At 34.9% G+C, this 8,197-nt stretch overlaps 1 pseudogene; it reads left to right on the top strand.

Annotated features, from left to right (window-relative positions):
• The first annotated feature begins 332 nt into the window (after nucleotides 1-332).
• Nucleotides 333-431, top strand: LOC131241701 (small nucleolar RNA R71; annotated as a pseudogene).
• Nucleotides 432-8,197: the final 7,766 nt, after the last annotated feature.

Below are 8,197 nucleotides of genomic sequence, written 5' to 3'. Positions count from 1 at the left end.
AATCGTAAATACCAGAAATTTCTTTCTTAGCCTTATCCTTCTGTTGTTCTATGGCCTTGACTCTTCTTGTGAGATTAGCCACCCTTGCACTCAAGTCATCTTCTTCTTTTATAGCATACATTCCTCCCCTTTCATTTAATTGAGTAGGCTTAGAAGTTGTGGATTTTAGAGAGATGTCCCATGATTATGCGTTTTCAGCAAGTCTATCTAAATAATCCCACATATCGTTTACATCTTTGTTCATGAATTCCCCATTACACATCGTCTCGACCAATTGGCGCATGGAAGATGTCAATCCATCATAAAAGAAATTTGTAATGTGCCACATTTCAAAACCATGTTGTGGGCATGAACTGACAAGATCCTTGAACCGCACCCAATATTGAAAGAATGTTTCATCTTCCTTTTGGACAAAGTTCATGATTGATTTTCTTAGGGCGTTCGTTTTATGATATGGGAAAATTTTCTTAGTGAATTACCGTGTCATGTCATTCCATCTGCCAATCGATCGTGGACGTAGTAAGTGTAACCACATCTTAGCCTTTCCTTTTAAGGAGAAGGGAAAGAGTTTCAATCTGACAGTGTCCTCAGACACATCAGGAAAGTATAAAGTGGTTATTATCTCATCAAACTCTTTCAAGTGTAGATATGGATTTTCATATTCAAGTCCATCGAATTTTGAAAAGAGTTGGATCACTCCCAACTTGATATTCATATGTCCTACATTCTCTTGAAAAACCATATAGGAAGGTGTGCTCACCCCCACCGGTTGTAAATAATCTCATTAAGTATGAGGCGGGGGTGCTTGACGCACCTCATTCTCATCCTTTCCTTAACCCTAGGTTAAGGATTTGGAGGTTGATTGGCCAGTTGATTGGTAGCCATAACTTCTGTTAATTATGTGGATCTCAAGTGGTGTCTAATCTTGTGATGGATAGATAACCCCTCAACCAATCCTCCTTCACTCAAGAGACATCGAGTGTTATCATGAACCCACTTGGGCATGAAACACTCTCAGCCCTCAATTTCAGAATCTAACCTAAACGTAAAAGAAAGAAGGGAAATAAAAATCTAGAAATGGAAAAAGAGAGAATTAGAAAGAAATTACCAAATTAGAAGTTTCTATGTTAGGATCCTGGAAAAGAAAAAGGAAAGTGAATTAGTTTCTAAAAAAGAATACGGAAGTTTCTAAATATAGAAATAGAAAGATGAATTAGTGTCGAAAACTAAAAAAGAAAGTTTCTAGAAAAACAACCCACTTTCTAAAAACGAAAAAGGAAAGTTTCTGAAAACAAAAAAAATGGAAAGTTCCTAAAAACAAATTAGAAAAGTTTCTAAAAAAACACAACTTACTTTATAAAAACGAAATAGGAAAGTTTCCAAAAACAAATTAGGAAAGCTTCTCAAAAAGTAACCTAGTTTCTAAAAACAAAAAAGGAAGTTTCTAAACCTAGAAATAAAAAGCTAAGTTAGTTTATAAAAACAAATTAGAAAGAACCCTAACCTAAAAATATAAAGTAAATAAATCCTAATCTTAACTTAATTCCAAAACTAATCAATTCCAGAAAACGCAACCATTAATCGTCGGCAACAGCGCCAAAAACTTATTCACAACCCCAAGTGTAGGGTTGCGATGTAGTAATAATCTTGGTAAGACTAAGGACGAATCCACAGGGACTGAAACTTGTACGTTTCTGAAATTTACTAGAAGTAGAAGTAGAAGAAGATGTGAAACTAATTATGAAGCATTTGAGAGAGTAATTGTGAATTAAGTAATTAAAACTAAGAATTTAATGGTGGGAACTAGGGTGACAAGGAAACACTTATAGTGATCAGGGAGCCCTCTTGCTTAATTCAAGTAGCACAATTAGAATTGGTGTCCTATCCTATCCAATTGAAAAATATATTAATAAAATCATATCTAAACTTCCATTGACCTAATTCTCAATGAAGGAGAACTATGATAATTAGCGGGGATTCCATCACCAAACCATGTCCAGGAGACAATGGTAAACAATAGGATTTACCAATCCCATAATCTCAAAGCAGGAGAATTCTGAAGATTAGAAAGGATTCCATCACCCTACCATGCCCAAGGGACGATGGTGAATAACAGGACTTACTAATTTCACAATCTTAAATTAGGAAACGAAGATACTCAAAGCTATTGTAGATCTACTATAATTTGAGTCACAACAAATCATTAAAAACTGAAAGTATTCCTTAAATATCAAATTAGAATTCATGGAGTTTGACATAAAAGTGAATCAAAGCAATAGAAACATCGCATCATGCTACAAGCTTCACCTCTTAGCCTTAAGGAGACAATGGCAAACAACAGGATTTACCAATCCCATGATCTCAAAGCAGGAGAATTCTGAAGATTAGAAATGATTCCATCACCCTACCATGCCTAAGGGACGATGGTGAACAACAGGACTTACTAATTTCACAATCTTAAATCAGGTAAAGAAGATACTCAAAGCTATTGTAGATCGACTATAATTTGAGTCACAACAAATCATTAAAAACTGAAAGTATTCCTTAAATATCAAATTAAAATCCATGGAGTTCGACATAAAAGTGAATCAAAGCAATAGAAACAACGCATCATGCTACAAGCTTCACCTCTTAGCCCTAACTAAGAGGTTTAGCCAACCATAGACATGATTGGACCAACGTCTCTTAAGAAAAATATGAAAACAACTAAGGAAGAAGAAGAAAAATCTTGGCGACAACTTCTCCACCAATTTTCTCCACTCCTTAAACCCTATAAGATGCCTTGGAGCATCCTAAGGAGTCCTATTTATAGTTTTGGAACTCCAACTTTTGCACCTTGTTGGAAAACTCTAGAAACCGCCTCAAATTTACATAGTTTGCTAAAATAGACTTCACTCTATGTAGTTTTCCAAAATATACTTCACTCTACGCAATTTCACAGAATGACCTAGAGTTTCAGAATATGTTTTTTCAGGATTATTTCAGGATTCTTTTTGCTTACTTCAAATCTTTGATTTTCTTCATTCCTCACTTAGTTTTCATAGATCCTTGACATGTGAATTCTTCAATCTTAATCTCCTAAGATCCATCCCTTTCCTTGGTGATTCTTAAGCATCAAAACTAAGCTTTTAGCACCCTTTTCAATCCAAGGTCTTAAATTCACCTTGCAATACAAACATGAGTAAAATAGAACATTAAGCATTATCATGTTCATAAAACTAAGATATAAATAAGGGATAATATGCAATATTTGACCCTCAACAAACCTCTATCTAACTCCTAGGATATTGTAGAGGTGCTTAAGCAAGTGAAGGTCAATATCCCTTTACTGGATGTCATTAAACAAATCCTTTCATTTGCCAAATTTCTGAAAGATCTATGTCCAACCAAAAGACGGCAAAACATCCAAAAGAAAATCTTTTTGACAGAAAAGTGAGTGTCATCCTTAAGCATGATGTACCACAAAAATACGAAGATCCCGGTAACCCAGACATCACATGTGTAATTGGGAACCACTGAATTGAGCATGCACTTCTTAACTTTTGAGCGAGTGTTAATTTGATCTCATTCTCAATCTACGAATAGTTGGGTCTAGGTAAATTAAAACCCACCCAGACCACATTACAACTTGTTGATCGATCAGTCTGTGTACTGAGAAGATTGATTGAGGATATGTTGGTCTAGGTTGAAAAATTCTACTATCCAGTAGATTTTATTATTCTAGATACTCAACCCATTGTGGATGTGAGCACTCAGATACCCATTATTCTTGGTCGTCCATTCCTTGTTACATCAAATGCCATCATTAATTGTAGGAATAGAATTATGAATCTATCCTTTGGAAATATGACATTGGAGCTCATTATCTTTTTTTTTATATAAGAAAACAGACAGGGGATGAGGACAATACCCACAACATTAACATGATCGACTCTTTCATGGAAGATATAACACTTTTGATTCTATACTCTAACCCTCTAGAGACATGCTTGGCCCAATCCCCTGATTTAGATGATGACATGATTTGGGAGATGGATGCCTTGCTTGATGCGACGCATGTACATGAAATTAATTGGTGAAGGCCATAATTTGAGAAATTGCCCCAAACCAATGTGATGCCTCTACCATCTAGTCTCAAGGCACCAAAGCTTGACCTAAAACCCTTATTTGCTAATCTCAAATATGTTTACTTAAGTCAAGATGAGACATACCCAATAGTTATTTCTTTGCACCTTGAGAAAGAACAAGAGAGTGCATATTTCTACTCTCCTTGAGCATAAAGGAGCCCTTGGATGGTCGATTATGGACCTCAAGGGAATTGATCATTTGATTTGTACTCATCGCATTTGTCTAGAGGATAATGAAAAAATCTCTTGACAACCACAATGTCGATTAAATCCAGATATAAAAGAGATAGTCAAGGGAGAAGTGCTTAAGTTGTTGGATGTGAGTATCATATACCATATTTCTGATAGTCAATGGGTGAGTCCAACTCAGGTGGTTCCTATGAAGTCTAGAATCATCATCGTAGCCAATGCTGACAATGAACTCGTACCAACTAGAGTCAGTACTGGTTGGAGAATGTGCATTGACTACAAAAAATTGAATACCGTCACAAGGAAGGATGACTTTCCTTTGCCCTTCATTGATCAAATTTTGGAAAGGCTGGTTGGTCATTCTTACTACTGCTTCTTTGACAGATATTTGGGCTATAATCAGATAGAGTTAGCCATTGAAGATCAAGAAAAGACAATGTTCATATATCCATTTAGGGCCTTTGCTTACCGAAGGATGTTATTTAGGCTGTGTAATGCCCCCACCACTTTTCAGCGATGCGTGTTGAGTATTTTTTCTGACATGGTGGGGCAATATTTAGAGGTCTTCATAAACAACTTCTCTATTTTTGGTCCATCCTTCAGCGAGTGTTTGAAAAATCTTAAAAATGTGCTGAAGCGATGCGAGGAAAAGAATTTGGTTCTGAATTGGGAGAAATGTCATTTCATGGTTCCCAAGAGAATTGTTCTTAAACATATAATTTTGTCCAAGGAAATTGAGGTATACAAGGTAAAATTGATCTTATCTCTAACCTACCTCCACCCAATAGTGTACTTGACGTGCGATCCTTCCTAGGACACACTAGATTTAATAGACGATTCATAAAGGAATTTAGCCATCTCTCTTGTCCATTATGAAATCTATTTCAAAAGAATGCACCATACAAGTGGACTGAACAATGACATGAAACTTTCACTAAGCCCAATGGCATGTTGACTATTGCTCATATCATGTAACCACCCGACTGGAGCATACCTTTTGAGATTATGTGTGATGTATCTGACTATGCTATTGTGGTAGTGCTAGGCCAGAGAAAGGAGAAGAAGCCATATGTGATTCACTATGTGAGTAGAACTTTAAATTATGTCTAAGTGAATTATTCCAATGCGAAGAAGGAACTCTTAGCCACAGTGTTCGCTTTGGATAACTTTAGGTCCTGCTTGATCGGATCCAAGATCATCATTTACACTGATTATATGGCGCTAAAGTACCTTCTCTCTAAGAATGATGCCAAGCCTCACCTAATAAGATGGATCCTCCTACTATAGGAATTCAACATAGAAATAAGAGACAAAAAGGGAGTAGAGAACGTAGTGGTTGACCACCTCTCAAGACTTAATCTTCTCGATTCCCATGAGCCGACACTGATAAATGATATGTTCCCTGATAAACAATTGTTTAAAACTTGCCCAATTATCTCATTTTGTTAACATTACAAATTATCTTGCTACAGGTTTAACGCTAACATATTGGACTGCGTACGATAAGAAAAAATTCTTTGCCGAGGTATGTAAGTTTTTCTTGGATGATCCTTATTTGTTTAAATATTACCCAGACCAAATTCTAAGGAGATGTGAGTTAGACAATGAACATTAGAGTGTCATCTCCTTTTGTCATTCTCAAGCCTCTGGTGGTCACTTTTCTATTAAAAATACCACGGTTAAAATTTTGTAGTACGGCTTTTATTGGCCCATGATGTTTAGAGATACTTATAAGTTTTACAAAGCTTGTGAGCATTGTCATAAATTGGGAGGATTGTCCAGTCGAAATATGATGTCTTTGAACTCCATTCTTATCGTTAAAACATTTAATTGTTGGGGCATCGATTTCATGGGACCATTCCCCCAATCCTTTGGGAATATTAACATTTTGTTAGCAGTAGACTATGTCACTAAGTGAGTTGAAGTGATCCCCTGCCAGAATAATGATTATAAAATGGTCATTCGATTCTTAAAAGAAAATATCCTTTCCCGGTTTAGAACGCCTTAGGCCATCATTAGTGATGGAGGTTTATACTTTTGTAATAGGCCATTAGAAAACTTAATAAAGAAATATGCCATCTCTCATAAAGTGAGTACTCCATACTACCTGTAGACAAGCGGATAAGCCAAGATTTCCAATAAGAAAATTAAACAAATTCTTAAAAAATAGTTAACTCTGACCATAAGGATTAGTCAATTCGCTTGACTGATGCCTTATGGGCTTACCATATAGCTTTTAAGACCCTCATTGGAATGTCTCACTTTAGACTCATCTATGGAAAATCCTGTCACCTACCTGTGGAGCTGGAGCATAGAGCCTACTGGGCTATAAAAAAATTGAACTTTAATTTTAACAATGCTAGCTCGCTATGCAAACTTTAATTGAATGAACTTGAAGAAATCTGAAATGACGCTTATAAGAACTGGAGAATTTATAAGGACAGGATGAATGTATTTCATAATAGGACCATCCTTTAAAAATCATTCATAACCGATCAAAAAGTCTTCTGTACAATTCTTGGTTACATGATTTTTCGGGTAAACTCAATCTCATTGGACCGGTCCCTTCATTATTACTAATGTCTATCCTTATGGGGTCGTCGAGATAAAGAATTCGATGAAAGACAATGTTTTTAAAGTGAATGGACATCGTCTCAAGCAATTGATTGAAGTTTGTTTTATAGGAAATATCCATGCCTCTGATTGATCCTGTGTACCAGGATTAACCTCCTAGTCTGACAAAGGTATAGTTAAGTTTATTGCTTTCATAGAATTTAGGATTAGGATAGTTTGATTTCAGCTTGTTCAGTCTTCATGCTAACCCATTTACATATTAAGAACATTAGAAAATCTTTAATTCTCATTCTTCAGGTATTATCTTCCAATCACTTCTCATCTCTTTTCGTTGTTTCATGTGCATTGCATGCTCATATCTTTTACATTGAGCACAATGTAGGTTCTAAGTTGGGGGGTGTAGATTAGGTAAACTAATAAGTGTTTTCTTAGTTTGGAGTAAAAATTGTGAAAATTTTTAATTTTTCAAGATAAAAATATGTCTGGGAAATGATAATTTGAGGAACAAAGAATGCTTTGAATATGATGATAAGATAAGAGATTGAATTTAAAATTGTTGGAGTTTCATCAACTAAGTAGGACTATTACTTAAGTTCTTTCATTTAATTGATTAAGAGGAAATTTGAATATCATGATAATCTAAATCACAAGACACATTCAATTTGCTTTCTGTGAATAGTACTAGAATTTCTGATTGTTAGTATGTATATCATTAAAAGATATTAAGAATTGAGTCTGGAGAATTTTATCTATCTTAAAAAAAAAGAACCAGTTAAAAAAGCAGAGAGATCAATAAAAAAGTTCATGTATGATGAAAAGACTGGAAGGGAATGAAAAGTCTGAAAAGAATGAATAAATAAAAGAGACCCTCGATATAAAATCAAAAACTGAAAAAAAAAAGGAAAAGGTGATAAGTTTGGAATCAATACTTGATTATTTAATAAAACTTGAGGTGATGAGCATGACTAACATTATGAAATAGTAGTATGTTTTGGAAAGTAAATAAAATTCACTAAGCATGGAAAAACTTGATATATGAACTTATGCTCCTAAATGATTGATAAAGAAACTTTTTGATTGATTACTCATATGATTTGGATCTAGGTTTTTAAATTTGGACTCTCGCTTCTTTAGATTGTACTCATTCATACTTGATTCCACAAAAGATTATTTTCTGAAAGTAATTTGAACATTAAATATTGAAGATTACTTCACTCATGTTTGCTCGGGACTAGCAAAATGATAGTTGTGGGGTGTGTTGAGTGTGAAATATTGCATATTTCATCCTATTTATACCTTGATTTTAT

The sequence above is a fragment of the Magnolia sinica genome, chromosome 3 (genome assembly GCF_029962835.1).
Source record: "Magnolia sinica isolate HGM2019 chromosome 3, MsV1, whole genome shotgun sequence".
NCBI classification, from domain to species: domain Eukaryota; kingdom Viridiplantae; phylum Streptophyta; class Magnoliopsida; order Magnoliales; family Magnoliaceae; genus Magnolia; species Magnolia sinica.
Note: the sequence above shows the minus strand (reverse complement) of the source record. Positions and strands in the feature narration are given on the sequence as shown.